The sequence below is a fragment of the Delphinapterus leucas genome, chromosome 15 (assembly GCF_059928025.1).
Source record: "Delphinapterus leucas isolate spDelLeu-1000000601 "Yukka" chromosome 15, BTC_Dleu_Yukka2, whole genome shotgun sequence".
Lineage (NCBI taxonomy): Eukaryota > Metazoa > Chordata > Mammalia > Artiodactyla > Monodontidae > Delphinapterus > Delphinapterus leucas.
Window position 1 is genome coordinate 55321572 of NC_143143.1, and position 18969 is coordinate 55340540.

Genomic DNA, 18969 nt, shown 5'->3' on the forward strand with positions numbered 1-18969 from the left:
ACCCTCACAATACCATGGGGTGGGCACTATTATTATCCCCACTTCACAGATGAGGAAACTGAAGTACAGAAAGGTTAAGTAACTTGCCCAAAGCCACCAGGTCACACAACCAGTAAATGATAAGAGTCAGGAGCTGATCACGGTTGCTCTCCCAACCAAAATAGCAAAGAAGACAAACCACTTCTCCTTCATGGGTTTGGTAAGGATGGCTGTGGAGGGGGATTCCAGCACAGGTTGTGAGTCTGGACAATGCCGCGAAATGTTCAGCCAGCATTCCAGGGTGAATTTTCGTTCCAACTGGCCTTGAGGTACCCGAGGTCACTAGACTCAGATTCCCTCCCCTTCCTTCCCAAGGGTGCTCCCTTCCCTGTGCCCCCACCTTCACTGGAGTGTTGCTGCCAGTTCCTTCCCCTGCATCCCCCAGAAATTCACTTCTCAGGCCAAGGTGGCAATATTACAAATAAAAGGAGTGATTAGTAGGTGCTTGGTGCTGGATAAGTACTTTGCATATTTTCTCAATTACCTCCATTTTATAGAGGAGAAGGCTGAGTGGTTGAGTGTTTCATTCAAGGTCACAAAGTCAGTGACTGCTGGGCCAGGATTCCACCCAGATATGTCTCACTCCAAAGCTTTGCACCTCGTGACCTGCTGCTGCCCTCTGCTTGGTGTGGGACAGCACTGCCCTGCTGTACTGGGTACCAAGTTTTAACTACAGCACACAGGGTGCTGAGTGGTTCCATCTGATGAAGGACACGCTGGGGGTGAGGAAGGAGGAAGCAGGTAGGGTAGTTCTGGTTCTCAAAGCCACTGCAGAGCCCATCAAATTGCATCAGCCATAACTATATGTATTATTTTGCTATGAAGAACACTATTGGGATAATTGGTGAAATCTGAATAAGGTTACATAACAGTAAAGGGGCATGATGTCTACAAATTTCAGTTTTTAAAAGTGCATGTGTGTGTGCATGGAGAGAGAGAAAGAGAGACTAATTAAACAAATGTAGTAAAATGTTAACATCTGGGGAATTTGGGTGAAGTATGTAGGGAATTCCTTATACTGTCATAACTTCCCTGTAAGTCTGAAATTACTTCAAATAAAAAGGTTAATCATTGTACCTTCAGGAAGCCAACCACCATAGCTCCCCAGGTTGCTGGGACTTTCTCTGGTAACTGATAGGGTCCGTGGGAGATTGCAAATTTATTATCCACAGGGGTACCTCTCTGGCTTCTCTTCAGGTTGACAATCATGACAATCTTGGTAGGCAGGGAGTATAGGGACCCTCGAGATGACAGGAGGAAAGAAGCTACCTTTGAGCAGTAGCTCTCGGGGTCTTCAGTTCCCACAGGACCCCATGTACACCCCCTCCAAGGCACAAACATATTCATATTCACAACTACAGGCAATGATAGAGAACTCCCAAAAAGGATAAGCTTGTGTGTGTCCAGACACTGGTTAGCATAGCAAAGGGGCTGGAAGGCATTTCTTGTGAGGAAGAGTGAATAGAATAAGATGAGGAACTTGGGAAGAGAAGGCTAGGTGGTGAGGGGAGGAGCTGGCTGGGGGGCACATGAGAAACATTCTAGACATTTGTCAAACAAACAGAAAGCAGACTCAGTCTGTGAGATGCAAGACAGAATGAACACTGAGGGGAGGTACTGGGAGGCACACACCTTTCTAAACGTGGCTTGTGGTGTGGATCATTCCAGTGATTACACCAGGAGGCTCACCTCGGGATACGCTGAGGCTCTCCCCTGGGGACAATAGGGCACAGGGTGCCAACCACTGTGTGTACGTGGAGAGGGGTTGTCTGAGAGGGGATGGACTCACTGAAGGGAGTTTCAGCCACTGGTTCTCAAACTTGGCTGCCTGTTGGAATCTCCCCAGGAATGTTTTTAAAATACTGATGCCAAAGATTCTGACGCGGGATTCCCTGGTGCTGCAGTGGTTGAGAATCTGCCTGCCAATGCAGGGGACATGGGTTCGTGCCCTGGTCTGGGAAGATCCCACATGCCGCGGAGCAACTAAGCCCGTGAGCCACAACTACTGAGCCTGCACGTCTGGAGCCTGTGCTCTGCAAAGGAAGAGGCCGCGACAGTGAGAGGCCCGCGCACCGCAATGAAGAGTGGCCCCCGCTCACCGCAACTGGAGAAAGCCCTCGCACAGCAATGAAGACCCAACACAGCCAAAAATTAATTAATTAACTAATTAATTTTAAAAAAAAGATTCTGACGTAATTGGCCTGGGGTGCCGCCTGGACATCAACATTTTTTAAAGTTCCTCAGGTGAATCTAATATACACCTAAGTTTGAGAATCGTTTGCTAGGGATGCTCTAAGGTTCTGTGAATCTCAGAGAAATTGGACCATGTGGACAAGACCAGAGCACCAGTATTTGCTACAGGAATGAACAACTTCAATTACCCTGGTCAAACGGAGATCAGAATTTACCCTGCAAGTAGTCTCAGACTGATGGACGAACTTTTGACCCCAAAAGTGTGCTGAGATTTCTTTTTAAAATTGAGAAGAGACATAACGGCAAGTGACAGCACAGTTTTACTTTATTTTTTTTTAACATCTTTATTGGAGTATCATTGCTTTACAATGATGTGTTAGTTTCTGCTCTATAACAAAGTGAATCAGCTATACGTATACTTATATCCCCATATCCCCTCCCTCTTGCATCTCCCTCCTGCCCTCCCTATCCCACCCCTCTAGGTGATCACAAAGCAGTGAGCTGATCTCCCTGTGCCATGCAGCTGCTTCCCACTAGCCATCCATTTTACATTTGGTAGTGTATATATGTCAGTGCTACTCTCTCACTTCCTCCCAGCTTACCCTTCCCCTTCCCCATGTCCTCAAGTCCCTTCTCTACGTCTGCATCTTTATTCCTGTCCTGCCCCTAGGTGCATCACAATCATGATTTGTTTTAGATTCCATATACATGTGTTAGCATATGGTATTTGTTTTTCTTTTTCTGACTCACTTCACTCTGTATGACAGACGCTAGGTCCATCCACCTCACTACAAATAGCTCAATTTCATTTCTTCTTTTGGCTGAGTAATATTCTATTGTATATATGTGCCACATCTTCATTATCTGTTCATCTCTCATGGACACTTAGGTTGCTTCCATGTCCTGGCTATTGTAAATAGAGAAGCAATGAACATTGTGGTACATGACTCTTTTTGAATTATGGCTTTCTCAGGGTATGTGCCCAGTAGTGGGATTGCTGGGTCATATGGTAGTTCTATTTCTGGTTTTTTAAGGAACCTCCATATTATTCTCCATAGTGGCTGTATCAATTTACATCCCCACCAACAGTGCAAGAGGGTTCCCTTTGCTCCACACCCTCTCCAGCATTTATTGTTTGTAGATTTTTTGATGATGGCCATTCTGACTGGCGTGAGGCGATACCTCATTGTAGTTTTGATTTGCATTTCTCTAATGATTAGTGATATTGAGCATCCTTTCATATGTTTGTTGGCAATCTCTATGTCTTCTTTGGAGAAATATCTATGTAGATCTTCTGCCCATTTTTGGATTGGGTTGTTTGTATTTTTGATATTGAGCTGCATGAGTTGCCTGTATATATTGGAGATTAATCCTTTGTCAGTTGCTTCATTTGCAAATATTTTCTCCCATTCTGAGAGCTGTCTTTTTGTCTTCTTTATGGTTTCCTTTGTTGTGCAAAAGCTTTTAAGTTTCATTAGGTCCCATTTGTTTATTTTTGGTTTTATTTCCATTTCTCTAGGAGGTGGGTCAAAAAGGATATTGCTGTGATTTATGTCATAGAGTGTTCTGCCTATGTTTTCCTCTAAGAGTTTTATAGTCTCTGCCCTTACATTTAGGTCTTTAATCCATTTTGCGTTTATTTTTGTATATGGTGTTCGGGAGTATTCTAATTTCATTCTTTTACATGTAGCTGTCCAGGTTTCCCAGCATCACTTATTGAAGAGGCTGTCTTCTCTCCATTGTATATTCTTGCTTCGTTTATCAAAGATAAGGTGATCATATGTGCATGGGTTTATCTCTGGGCTTTCTATCCTGTTCCATTGATCTATATTTCTGTTTTTGTGCGAGTACCATATTGTCTTGATTATTGTAGCTTTGTAGTATAGTCTGAAGTCAGGGAGCCTGATTCCTCCACCTCCATTTTTCGTTCTCAAGATTGATTTGGCTATTCGGGGTCTTTTGTGTTTCCATACAAATTGTGAAAACATTTGTTCTAGTTCTGTGAAAAATGCCTGTGGTAGTTTGATATGAATTATATTGAATCAGTAGATTGCTTTGGGTAGTATAGTCATTTTCACAATGTTGATTCTTCCAATCCAAGAACATGGTATATCTCTCCATCTGTTTGTATTGTCTTTAATTTCTTCCATCAGTGTCTTATAGTTTTCTGCATACAGGTTTTTTGTCTTCTTAGGTAGGTTTATTCCTAGATATTTTATTCTTTATGTTGCAGTGGTAAATGGGAGTGTTTCCTAAATTTCTCTTTCAGATTTTTCATCATTAGTGTATAGGAATGCAAGAGATTCTGTGCATTAATTTTGTATCCTGCTACTTTACCAAATTCATTGATTAGCTGTAGTAGTTTTCTGGTAGCATCCTTAGGATTCTCTATGTATAGTATCATGTCATCTGCAAACAGTGACAGTTTTATTTTTCTTTTCTGATTTGGATTCCTTTTATTTCTTTTTCCTCTCTGATTGCTGTGGCTAAAACTTCCAAAACTATGTTGAATAATAGTGGTGAGAGTGAGCAGCCTTCTCTTGTTCCTATTCTTAGATGAAATGGTTTCAGTTTTTCGCCATTAAGAATGATGTTGGTGGACTTCCCTGGTGGTGCAGTGGTTGAGAGTCTGCCTGCCGATGCAGGGGACATGGGTTTGTGCCCTGGTCTGGGAAGATCCCACATGCCACGGAGCAGCTTGGCCTGTGAGCCCTGGCCACTAAGCCTGCACGTCCAGAGCCTGTGCTCCACAGTGGGAGAGGCCACAACAGTGAGAGGCCCACATACGGCAAAGAAAAAAAAAAAAAGTATGATGTTGGCTGCTGGTTTGTCATATATGGCCTTTATTATGTTGAGGTAGGTTCCCTCTATGCCTACTTTCTGTAGAGTTTTTATCATAAATAGGTGTTGAATTTTGTCGAAAGCTTTTTCTGCATCTACTGAGATTATCATATGCTTTTTATCCTTCAATTTTTTAATATGGTGTATCACATTGATTGAGTTGTGTATATTGAAGAATTCTTGCATTCCTGGGATAAGCCCCACTTGATCATGGTGTATAATCCTTTTAATGTGCTGTTGGATTCTGTTTGCTAGTATTTTGTTGAGGATTTTTGCATCTATGTTCATCAGTGATATAGACCTGTAGGGTTTTTTTGTGACATCTTTGTCTTGTTTTTTCTGGTTTTGGTATCAGGGTGATTTTGGCCTTGTAGAATGAGTTTGGGAGTGTTCCTCCCTCTGCTATATTTTGGAGGAGTTTGAGAAGGATAGGTGTTAGCTCTTCTCTAAATGTTTAATAGAAATTGCCTGTGAAGCCATCTGCTCTGGCCTTTTGTTTGTTGGAAGATTTTTAATCACAGTTTCAATTTCAGTGCTTGTGATTGGTCTGTTCATATTTTCTATTTCTTCCTGTTTCAGTCTCGGAAGGTTGTGCTTTTCTAAGAATTTGTCTATTTCTTCCAGGTTGTCCACTTTATTGGCATATAGTTGCTTGTAGTAATTTCTCATGATCTTTTGTATTTCTGCAATGTCAATTGTTACTTCTCCTTGATTTGAGTCTTCTCCCTCTTTTTCCAGCTGAGCCTGGGTAATGGTTTATCAATTTTGTTTATCTTCTCAAAGAATTGGATTTTAGTTTTATTGATCTTTGCTATCATTTCCTTCATTTCTTTTTCATTGATTTCTCACCTGATCTTTATGATTTCTGCTTACTTTGGGGTTTTTTTTGTTCTTCTTTCTCTCATTGCTTTAGGTGTAAAGTTAGGTTATTTATTTGAGATTTTTCTTGTTTCCTGAGGTAGGATTGTATTGTGATAAACTTCCCTCTTAGAAATTCTTTTGCTGCATCCCATAGGTTTTGGGTCGTCGTTTTTTCATTGTCATTTTTTTTCTACGTATTTTTTTATTTCCTCAGTGATCTCTTGGTTATTTAGTAGTGTACTGTTTAGCCTCCATGTGTTTGTAATTTTTACAGCTTTTTTCCTGTAATTCATATCTAGTCTCATAGCATTATTGTCAGAAAAGATACTTCATATGATTTCAATTTTCTTAAATTTACCAAGGCTTGATTTGTGACCCAAGACATGATCTATCCTGGAGAATGTTCCATGAGCACTTGAGAAGAAAGTCTAATCTGTTGATTTTGGATGGAATGTCCTATAAATATCAATTAAGTTCAACTTGTTTAATGTGTCTTTTAAAGCTTGTGTTTCCTTATTTATTTTCATTTTGGATGATCTGTCCACTCGTGAAAGTGGGGTGTTAAAGTCACCTACTATAATTGTGTTACTGTTGATTTCCCCTTTTATGGCTGTTATTAGTCACCTTATGTATTGAGGTGCTCCTGTTGGGTGCATATATATTTATAATTGTTATATCTTCTTCTTGGATTTATCCCTTGATCTTTATGTAGTGTCCTTCTTTATCTCTTGTAATAGTCTTTATTTTAAAGTCTCTTTTGTCTGATATGAGAATTGCTACTCCAGCTTTCTCTTGATTTCCATTTGCATGGAATATCTTTTTCCATCCCATCCCTTTCAGTCTATATGTGCCCCTAGGTCTGAAGTGCATCTCTTTTAGACAGCATATATACAGATCTTGTTTTTGTATCCATTCAGTCAGTCTATGTCTTTTGATTGGAGCATTTAATCCATTTACTTTTAAGGAAGTAAATGTATGTTCCTATTAATACATAAGAATGTATGTATTTCTGTGTATGTTCCTATTACCATTTTTTAATTGTTTTGGGTTTGGGTTTGCTTTTGTATGTCTTTTCTTTCTCTTGTGTTTTCTGCCTAGAGAAGTTCCTTTAGCATTTGTTCTAAAGCTGGTTTGGTGGTGCTGAATTCTCTTAACTTTTGCTTGTTTGTAAAATTTTTAATTTCTCCATCAAATCCGAATGAGATCCTTGCTGGGTAATCTTGGTTGTAGGTTTTTCCCTTTCATCACTTTAAACATGTCCTGCCACTCTCTTCTGGCTTGCAGAGTTTCTGCTGAAAGATCACCTGTTAATCTTATGGGGGTTCCCTTGTATGTTATTTGTTGCTTTTCCCTTGCTGCTTTTAATATTGTCTCTTGTTTTTAACATTTGATAGTTTGATTACTTTGTGTCTTGGCATGTCTCTCCTAGCTTTATCCTGTATGGGACTCTCTGTGCTTCCTGGACTTGACTATTTCCTTTCCCATGTTAGGGAAATTTTCAACTATAATCTCTTCAAATATTTTCTCAGACCCTTTCTTTTCCTCTTCTTCTTCTGGGACCCCTATAATTCAAATGTTGTTGTGTTTACTGTTGTCCCAGACATCTCTAAGATGGTCCTCAATTCTTTTCATTCTTTTTTCTTTATTCTGCTCTGTGGTAGTTATTTCCACTATTTTATCTGCCAGGTCACTTATCCGTTCTTCTGCCTCAGTTATTCTGCTATTGATTCCTTCTAGAGAATTTTTAATTTCATTTATTGTGTTATTCATCATTGTTTCTTTGCTCTTTAGTTCTTCTAAGTCCTTGTTAAACATTTCTTCTATTTTCTCCATTCTATTTACACGATTTTGGATCATCTTAACTACCATTACTCTGAATTTTTTTTCAGGTAGATTGCCTATTTCCTCTTCATTTGTTTGGTCTGGTCAGTTTTTACCTGACTGCTTCATCAGCTGCATATTTCTCTGTCTTCTCATTTTGTTTAACTTACTGTGTTTGGGGTCTCCTTTGTGCAGGCCGCAGGGTCATAGTTCCCATTGTTTTTGGTGGAGTTCCCTCACCCAATGGGTGAGGTTGGTTCAGTGGGTTGTGTAGGCTTCCTGGTGGAGGGGACTGGTGCCTTGTTCTGGTGGGTGAGGCTGGATCTTGTCTTTCTGGTTGGCAGAACGGCATCTGGTGGTGTGTTTTGTGGTGTCAGTTAACTTAGTATGATTTTAGGAAGGTTCTCTGCTAATGGGTGGAGTTTTTTTCCTGTCCTGCTAGTTGTTTGGCATGGGCCATCTAGCACTGGAGTTTGCTGGCCATTGGATGGAGCTGGTTCTTAGCATTGAGATGGAGATCTATGGGTGAGGTCTCGCTTACTGATATTACCTGGGGCTGGGAGGTCTCTGGTGGTCCAACGTCCTGAACTTGCCTCTCCCACCTCAGAGGTTCAGGCCTGACACCAGACCAGAATATCAAGACCCTGTCAGCCACATAGCTGCCAAATCAACTAGCTCTGAAAATGGATGGTGCTGGAGCCTGGGGCCCACACCCACCATTGCTGGCAGTGGAGAGCACGGGAGAGGGTCGGCAGTGGTGATGCAACGTAAGGTGTTGTCGGTGGGGGGGGAGGCATCCTTGTGCATGCCCCTCGTTGTGTGCCCCTCCCACCACCCAATTTTACTTAATTTGAGGGTTGCCTGGGTTTTGGTTGATTATGGAACTGGCAATGTCCTTTGGTAAATATGGGGAGGTGATGGGTTTTGATTTAGTTTGCCATGGCTAGGCTATCAGTCCATTCTCTGGGGCTATCCATACAACTGCCTGTCCCCTGAATAACCAAATATAGATGCCACTCTTGTGTCCATCTATAGAGGTGGGATAGGGAGGGTGGGAGGGAGACGCAAGAAGGAGGAGATATGGGGATGTATATATATGTATAGCTGATTCACTTTGTTATACAGCAGAAACTAACACACCATTGTAAAGCAATTATACTCCAATAAAGATGTTAAAAAAAAATCACTGTTGCTTTGTTTCCCACCCCCATCTTCCCCCAAGAGACCAAAAACGTGATTGTGCATTTCCTCCTCCAGAAGTGCAGCCTCCTTCCCCAGGAAGAAGCTGGTCAGCTCTCAGACAGGAGTGGGGCCACCTGAAGACAAGATCCATCCAGGCCCTTTTCTGGCCTGAGAGCTAGATTGTCTGAAGCTCCCTGAGGAAAGAAAGTCTACCTGAAGGGATGAAGGGAGTGGCCCTCACTGACAAGAATTGGACCCTCAAGTCAAGAAAGAATGGCAGGGGATGGGGGGCTCAGCTGTGGACCTCAACTCTTTTTTTTAAAATAAATTTATTTATTTATTGGCTGCACTGCGTCTTCACTGCTGCACACGGGCTTTCTCTAGTTGCGGTGAGCGGGGGCTACTCTTCATTGCGGTGTGCGTGGTTTCTCTTACTGTGGAGCACGAGCTCTAGGCACACGAGCTTACTTGCTCTGTGGTATGTGGGATCATCCTGGACCAGGGCTTGAACCCGTGTCCCCTGAATTGTCAGGAGGGTTCTTAACCACTGAATCACCAGGTAAGTCTCTTTTTCTTTTTTTAAGATTTTTTTTCACATTTTTATTGGAGTATAATTGCTTTAAAATGGTGTGTTAGTTTCTGCTTTATAACAAAGTGAATCAGTTATACATATACATATGTTCCCATATCTATTCCCTCTTGCGTCTCCATCCCTCCCACCCTCCCTATCCCACCCATCTAGGTGGTCACAAAGCACCGAGCTGATCTCCAAATACTATGCGGCTGCTTCCCACTAGCTATCTATTTTACGTTTGGTAGTGTATATATGTCCATGACACTCTCTCACTTTGTCACAGCTTACATTTCCCCGTCCCCATATCATCAGGTCCATGCTCTAGTAGGTCTGTGTCTTTATTCCTGTCTTAGCCCTAGGTTCTTCATGACATATTTTTTTCTTAAATTCCATATATATGTGTTAGCATACAGTATTTGTCTTTCTCTTTCTGACTTATTTCACTCTGTATGACAAACTCTAGGTCCATCCACCTCATTACAAATAGCTCAATTTCGTTTCTTTTTATGGCTGAGTAATATTCCATTGTATATATATGACACATCTTCTTTATGCATTCCTCCGATGATGGACACTTAGGTTGTTTCCATCTCCGGGTTATGGTAAATAGAGCTGCAATGAACATTTTGGTACATGACTCTTTTTGAATTATGGTTTTCTCAGGGTATATGCCCAGTAGTGGGATTGCTGCACCATATGGTAGTTCTATTTGTGGTTTTATAAGGAACCTCCATACTGTTCTCCATAGTAACTGTACCAATTCAAATTCACACCAGTAGTGCAAGAGTGTTCCCTGCTCCCCACACCCTCTCCAGCATTTATTGCTTCTAGATTTTTTGATGATGGCCATTCTGACTGGTGTGAGATGATATCTCATTGTAGTTTTGATTTGCTTTTCTCTAATGATTAATGATGTTGAGCATTCTTTCATGTGTTTGTTGGCAGTCTGTGTATCTTCATTTGAGAAATGTCTATTTAGGTCTTCTGCCCATCTTTGGATTGGGCTTTTTGTTTTTTTCTTATTGAGCTGCATGAGCTGCTTATAAATTTAGGAGATTAATCCTTTGTCAGTTGCTTCATTCGCAAATATTTTCTCCCATTCTGAGGGTTGTCTTTTGGTTTTGTTTATGGTTTCCTTTGCTGTGCAAAAGCTTTGAACTTTCATTAGGTCCCATTTGTTTATTTTTGGTTTTATTTCCATTTCTCTAGGAGGTGGGTCAGAAAGGATCTTGCTGTGATTTATGTCATAGAGTGTTCTGCCTATGTTTTCCTCTAAGAGTTTGATAGTTTCTGGCCTTACATTTAGCTCTTTAATCCATTTTGAGCTTATTTTTGTGTATGGTATTAGGGAGTGATCTAATCTCATACTTTTACATGTACCTGTCCAGTTTTCCCAGCACCACTTATTGAAGAGGCTGTCCATTCTCCACTGTACATTCCTGCCTCCTTTATCAAAGATAAGGTGACCATATTGCATGGGTTTATCTCTGGGCTTTCTATCCTGTTCCATTGATCTATCATTCTGTTTTTGTGCCAGTACCATAGTGTCTTGATTACTGTAGATTTATAGTATACTCTGAAGTCAGGGAGCCTGATTCCACCAGCTCCGTTTTTCATTCTCAAGATTGCTTTGGCTATTCAGGGTCTTTTGTGTTTCCAAATTGTGCAATTTTTTGTTCTAGTTTTGTGGAAAATGCCAGTGGTAGTTTGATAGGGATTGCATTGAATCTGTAGATTGCTTTGGGTAGTAGAGTCATTTTCACAATGTTGATTCTTCCAATCCAAGAACATGGTATATCTCTCCATGTACTTGTATCATCCTTAATTTCTTTCATCAGTGTCTTATAGTTTTCTGCATACAGGTCTTTTGTCTCCTTAGGTAGGTTTATTCCTAGATATTTTATTCCTTTTATTGCAATGGTAAATGGGAGTGTTTTCCTGATTTCACTTTCAGATTTTTCATCATTAGTGTATAAGAATGCCAGAGATTTCTGTGCATTAATTTTGTATCCTGCTACTTTACCGAATTCATTGATTAGATCTAGTAGTTTTCTGGTAGCATCTTTAGGATTCTCTATGTATAGTATCATGTCATCCGCAAACAGTGACATCTTTACTTCTTTTCTGAATTGGATTCCTTTTATTTCCTTTTCTTCTCTGATTGCAGTGGTAAAACTTCCAAAACTATGTTGAATAAGAGTGGTGAGAGTGGGCAACCTTGTCTTCTTCCTGATCTTAGTGGAAATGGTTTCAGTTTTTCAACACTGAGGACGATGTTGGCTGTGGGTTTGTCATATATGGCCTTTATTATGTTGAGGAAAGTTCCCTCTATGCCTACTTTCTGGAGGGTTTTTATCATAAATAGGTGTTGAATTTTGTTGAAAGCTTTTTCTGCATCTATTGAGATGATCATATGGTTTTTCTCCTTCAATTTGTTAATATGGTGTATCACGTTGATTGATTTGCGTATATTGAAGAATCCTTGCATTCCTGGAATAAACCCCACTTGATCATGATGTATGATCCTTTTAATGTGCTGTTGGATTCTGTTTGCTAGTATTTTGTTGAGGATTTTTACATCTATGTTCATCAGTGATATAGGCCTGTAGTTTTCTTTCTTTGTGACATCCTTGTCTGGTTTTGGTATCAAGGTGATGGTGGGCTTGTAGAATGAGTTTGGGAGTGCTCCTCCCTCTGCTATATTTTGGAAGAGTTTGAGAAGGATAGGTGTTAGCTCTTCTCTAAATGTTTGATAGAATTCGCCCGTGAAGCCATCTAGACCTGGGCTTTTGTTTGTCCGAAGATTTTTAATCACAGTTTCAATTTCATTGCTTGTGATTGGTCTGTTCATATTTTCTATTTCTTCCTGATTCAGTCTTGGCATGTTGTGCATTTCTAAGAATTTGTCCATTTTTTCCAGGTTGTCCATTTTATTGGCATAGAGTTGCTTGTAGTAATCTCATGATCTTTTGTATTTCTGCAGTGTCAGTTGTTACTTCTTTTTCATTTCTAATTCTAGTTTTTTACATCTTTATTGGAATATAATTGCTTTACAATAGTGTGTTAGTTTCTGCTTTATAACAAAGCGTATCAGTTATACATATACATATGTTCCCATATCTCTTCCCTCTTGCATCTCCCTCCCTCCCACCCTCCCTATTCAACCCCTCCAGGGGGTCACAACGCACCAAGCTGATCTCTCTGTGCTATGTGGCTGCTTCCCACTAGCTAACTACCGTACGTTTGGTAGTGTATATATGTCCATGCCTCTCTCTAGCTTTGTCACAGCTTACCCTTCTCCCTCCCCATATCCTCAAGTCCATTCTCTACTAGGTCTGTGTCTTTATTCCTGTCTTACCCCTAGGTTCTTCATGACATTTTTTTTCTTAACTTCCATATATATGTGTTACCATACGGTATTTTTCTTTCTCTTTCTGACTTACTTAACTCTGTATGAAAGACTCTAGGTCTATCCACCTCATTACAAATAGCTCAATTTCATTTCTTTTTATGGCTGAGTAATATTCCATTGTATATATATGTGCCACATCTTCTTTATCCATTCATCCAATGATGGACACTTAGGTTGTTTCCATCTCCGGGTATTCTAAATAGAGCCGCAATTAACATTTTGTTACATGACTATTTTTGAACTATGGTTTTCTAATTCTATTGATTTGAGTCTTCTCCATTTTTTTCTTGATGAGTCTGGTTAACAGTTTATCAATTTTGTTTATCTTCTCAAAGAACCAGGTTTTGCTTTTGTTGATCTTTGCTATCGTTTCCTTCATGTCTTTTTCATTTATTTCTGATCTGATCTTTATGATTTCTTTCCTTCTGCTAACTGTGGGGGTTTTTTGTTCTTCTTTCTCTACTTGCTTTAGGTGCAAGTTTAGGTTGTTTATTCGAGATGTTTCCTGTTTCTTAAGGTAATATTGTGTTGCTATAAACTTTCCTCTTAGAACTGCTTTTGCTGCATCCCATAGGTTTTGGGTCGTCGTGTCTCCATTGTCATTTGTTTCTAGGTGTTTTTTGATTTCCTCTTTGATTTCTTCAGTGATCACTTCGTTATTAAGTTGTGTATTGTTTAGCTTCCATGTGTTTGTATTTTTTACAGATCTTTTCCTGTAATTGATATCTAGTCTCATAGCATTGTGGTCGGAAAAGATACTTGATACAATTTCAATTTTCTTAAATTTACCAAGGCTTGATTTGTGACCCAAGATATGATCCATCTTGGAGAATGTTCCATGAGCACTTGAGAAAAATGTGTATTCTGTTGTTTTTGGATGGAATGTCCTATAAATATCAATGAAGTCCATCTTATTTCATGTGTCATTTAAAGCTTGTGTTTCCTTATTTATTTTCATTTTGGATGACCTGTCCATTGGTGAAAGTGGGATGTTAAAGTCCTCTACTATGAATGTGTTATTGTTGATTTCCCCTTTTATGGCTGTCAGTATTTGCCTTATGTATTGAGGTGCTCCTATGTTGGGTGCATAAAAATTTACAATTTTTATATGTTCTTCTTGGATCGATCCCTTGATCATTATGTAGTTTCCTTCTTTGTCTCTTCTAATAGTCTTTATTTTAAAGCCTATTTTGTCTGATATGAGAATTGCTACTCCAGTTTTCTTTTGGTTTCCATTTGCATGGAATATCTTTTTCCATCCCCTCACTTTCAGTCTGTATGTGTCTCTAGGTTTGAAATGGGTCTCTTGTAGACAGCATATATATGGGTCTTGTTTTTGCATCCATTCAGTGAGTCTGTGTCTTTTGGTGGGAGCATTTAATCCATTTACATTTAAGGTAATTATCAATATGTATGTTCCTATTCCCATTTTCTTAATTGTCTTGGGTTTGTTATTGTAGGTCTTTTCCTTCTCTTGTGTTTCTTGTCTAGAGAAGTTCCTTTAGCATTTGTTGAAAAGCTGGTTTGGTGCCGCCGAACTCTCTCAGCTTTTGCTTATCTGTACAGGTTTTAATTTCTCCATCAAATCTGAATGAGATCCTTGCTGGGTAGAGTAATCTTGGTTGTAGGCTTTTCTCCTTCATCACTTTAAATATGTCCTGCCAGTCCCTTCTGGCTTGCAGTGTTTCTGCTGAAAGATCAGCTGTTAACCTTATGGGGATTCCCTTGTATGTTATTTGTTGTTTTTCCCTTGCTGCTTTTAATATGTTTTCTTTGTATTTAAGTTTCAACAGTTTGATTAATATATGTCTTGGCATGTTTCTCCTTCGATTTATCCTGTATGGGACTCTCTGTGCTTCTTGGACTTGACTAAGTATTTCCTTTCCCATATTAGGGAAGTTTTCAACTACAATCTCTTCAAATATTTTCTCATTCCCTTTCTTTTTCTCTTCTTCTTCTGGAACCCCTATAATTTGAATGTCGGTGCATTTAATGTTGTCCCAGAGGTCTCTGAGACTGTCCTCAGTTCTTTTCATTCTTTTTTCTTTATTCTTCTCTGCAGTAGTTATTTCCACTATTTTATCTTCCATGTCACTTATCCGTTCTTCTGCCTGAGTTATTCTGCTATTGATCCCATCTAGAGTATTTTTAATTTCATTTATTGTGTTGTTCATCATTGTTTGTTTCATCTTTAGTTCTTCTAGGTCCTTGTTAAATGTTTCTTGCATTTTCTCTATCCTGTTTCCAAGATTTTGGATCATCTTTACTATCATTACTCTGAATTCTTTTTCAGGTAGACTGCCTATATCCTCTTCATTTGTTAGGTCTGGTGGGTTTTTATCTTGTTCCTTCATCTGCTGTGTGTTTTTCTGTCTTCTCATTTTGCTTATCTTACTGTGTTTGGGGTCTCCTTTTTGCAGGCTGCAGGTTCGTAGTTCCCGTTGTTTTGGGTGTCTGTCTCCAGTGGCTAAGGTTGGTTCCGTGGGTTGTGTAGTCTTCCTGGTAGAGGGGACTAGTGCCTGTGTTCTGGTGGATGAGGCTGGATCTTGTCTTTCTGGTGGGCAGGTCCACATCTGGTGGTATGTTTCGGGGTGTCTGTGGACTTATTATGATTTTATGCAGCCTCTCTGCTAATGGGTGGGGTTGTGTTCCTGTCTTGCTAGTTGTTTGGCATAGCATGTCCTGCACTGTAGCTTGCTGGTCGTTGAGTGAAGCTGGGTGCTGGTGTTGAGACGGAGATCTCTGGGAGATTTTCACCGTTTGATATTACGTGGAGCTGGGAGGTCTCTTGTGGACCAGTGTCCTGAAGTTTGCTCTCCCACCTCAGAGGCACAGCATTGACTCCTGGCTGCAGCACCAAGAGCCTTTCATCCACACGACTCAGAAAAAAAGGGAGAAAAAGTAGGAAGAAATAAAGAGGATAAAAGAAAAGAAAATAAAGTAAGGTAAAATAAAATAAAGTTATTAAAATAAAAAAATAATTATTAAGAAAAATATTTTTTTAAAAATGTAAACAAAAAAAAAAAAGAAGAAATGGACGGGTAGAACCCTAGGACAAATGTTGAAAGCAATGTTATACAGACAAAATCTCACACAGAAGCATACACATACACACTCAGAAAAAGAGGAGAAGGGGAGAAAATAATAAATCTTGCTCTCAAGGTCCACCTCCAAATTTGGGATGATTCGTTGTCTATTCAGGTATTCCACAGATGCAGGGTACATCAAGTTGATTGTGGAGATTTAATCCGCTGCTCCTGAGCCTGCTGGGAGAGATTTCCCTTTCTCTTCTTTATTCGCACAGCTCCCAGAGTTCAGCTTTGGATTTGGCCCCACCTCTGCGTGTAGGTCTCCGGAGGGCATCTGTTCTCCGCTCAGACAGGACAGGGTTAAAGGAGCCGCTGATTCGGGGGCTCTGGCTCACTCAAGCCGGGGGGAGGGAGGGGGACGGAGTGCGGCGCGAGCCTGCGGCGGCAGAGGCCTGCATGACATTACACCAGCCTGAGGCGCGCCGTGCATTCTACCGGGGAAGTTGTCCCTGGATCCCGGGACCCTGGCAGTGGCGGGCTGCACAGTCTTCCCGGAAGGGAGGTGTGGAGAGTGACCTGTGCTCGCACAGAGGCTTCTTGGTGGCGGCAGCAGCAGCCTTAGCGTCTCATGCCCGTCTCTGGGATCCGCACTGTTAGTCGCGGCTCGCGTCCGTCTCTGGAGCTCCTTTAAGCAGCCCTCTTAATCCCCTCTCCTCGCGCACCAGGAAACAAAGAGGGAAGAAAAAGTCTCTTGCCTCTTCGGCAGGTCCAGACTTTTTCCCGGACTCCCTCCCAGCTAGCCGTGGTGCACTAACCCCCTGCAGGCTGTTTTCATGTTGCCAGCCCCAGTCCTCTCCCTGCGCTCCGACCGAAGCCCAAGCCTCAGCTCCCGGCCCCACCCGCCCTGGCGGGTGAGCAGACAAGCCTCTCGGGCTGGTGAGTGCTCATTGGCACCGATCCTCTGTGTGGGAATCTCTCTGCTTTGCCCTCTGCACCCCTGTGGCCGCACTCTCCTCCGCGGCCCCGAAGCTCCCCCGCCTCCGCCACCCACAGTCTCCGCCCACGAAGGAGCTTCTAGTGTGTGGAAACCTTTCCTCCTTCACGGCTCCCTCCCACTGGTGCAGGTCCTGTCCCTATTCTTTTGTCTCCGTTTATTCTTTTTTCTTTCGCCCTACCCAGGTACGTGGGGAGTTCCTTGCCTTTTGGGAGGTCTGAGGTCTTCTGCCAGCGTTCAGTAGGTGTTCTGTAGGAGTTGTTCCACCTGTAGATGTATTTCTGATGTATCTGTGGGGAGGAAGGTGATGTCCGCGTCTTACTCTTCTGCCCAAGATTTTTTTTTTTAATCTGGACCTTTTTTTTTTTTAAGTCCTTATTGAATTTGTTACAATATTGCTTCTGTTTTATATTTTGGTTTTTTTGGCCGCAAGGCATGTGGGATCTTATCTCCCCGATCAGGGATTGAACCTGCACCCCCTGCACTGGAAGGCAAAATCTTAATCACTAGGCCATCAGGGAAGTCCCTATACCTCAACTCTTCATCAGTGATCTCATCCAGTATCCCGGCTCTTGCAGAATAATATCCACATTGTGACCACCCCCCTGGACTGGACATTCCCAAATGGATATTTCACAGGCATGTCAGACCTACTGAGTCCAAATCAAAATCCTGATCTTCCTTCTCTGTTCCACCTCCCACCCCAATTCTGTCTTCCCACCACAGCCTTTTTCAGGTCAGAAAAACAGTAATGCCGTTCTTGCAGTTGCCAAGGCCAACAACGTCACGGCCATCCTTGACTCCCCTTCTCTCCCAGGCCACATAGAATCCTTCAACACATCCTGATGATCTGATCATTTCTCACTGCATCAACGGAGCTCAGCCACCATCCTCTCTTGCCCAGATTGCTGCTGCACCCTCCTCCCGCCCTTGCCCCCTCTGAAATCAAGTCTGAGTGCAGCAGCCAAGTGACACTTTGAAAACAAACAGATCAAGTCACTCATTGGCTCTTAACTCTCCAACAGCTTCTCATGTTGCTCATAGTAAAAGCCAGTGGCCTTGGCCCTGCTTAATTACGTAGTCTCTTTGGGACCTCATTACCTACCACGGCTCCCTCCCAACTCACCCTGCTTCATCCATGACTGCTGTTCCTCGAAGGCACAGGTGTCTGCACTTGCTCTGCACCTGCCTGGAACACCCTCCCCCACCTCCCTCAGGTGTGTGTCCATTTGCCCAAACATCACTGTGGTAGCAAGCCCCTCCTTGAGGGCCCTATTTACAATTGCAAGCTTTCCTCACCAGCATTCCCTGTTCCCCTCTCCTGGCTACAGTTTCTCCATCTAACGTGGCTTTTTCACATGTTTGCCACCCTCTCCAAAATGAGCACCTTGAGAACAAGGGACGGTGTCAGCTTTATTTTTTGCTGCATCGCCAGTGTCCAGCCAGGGCCTAGCACGGGACAGGCACTCCACAAGTGTTTGTCGAATGCATGGAGAGGGTCAAGGCCTGAGTGCGGGGGCCCTGAGGTGGCAGGATGTCAGATGCAGACAGCTGCAGGGGTGCCCAGGGAGGTGGGTGCTGACACACTGACTGGGGAGTGAGTGGATGGACCTCACAGGCCTGGATGAGGAAAGCCTTCAGTAGATGGACTGAAGACATGGGACCCCCCTGTCTCTGGCACCACACGAGCCCGTGGGAGCAAGGCAGTAAGGGAAGACAAGTAAAGTTGGGGTTCTCATCAATCGCGGAAACTGGTGGCTTGGAGTCACATTTTGTTGGATTTAGGAAAGTAAATGCAGTATCTTTTACACTTTGAGTGTTGGGAAGCAATTCATTCCAGAAGTCCCACCATTTAGGGTCCCTATAGGTGAGAAAGGCAGAGGCTCCTACCCAAAAGGCAAGTTATCTAGAGGTCCCACTGGCCCGAGGCATTAGCCCCTGGACTTCAGAGCCAGGGCAGCCACCACCCTCCCACCAGGGCCCACAGTCCTACCAGGAAAGCAGTCCTGGGGTGGGGAGCACA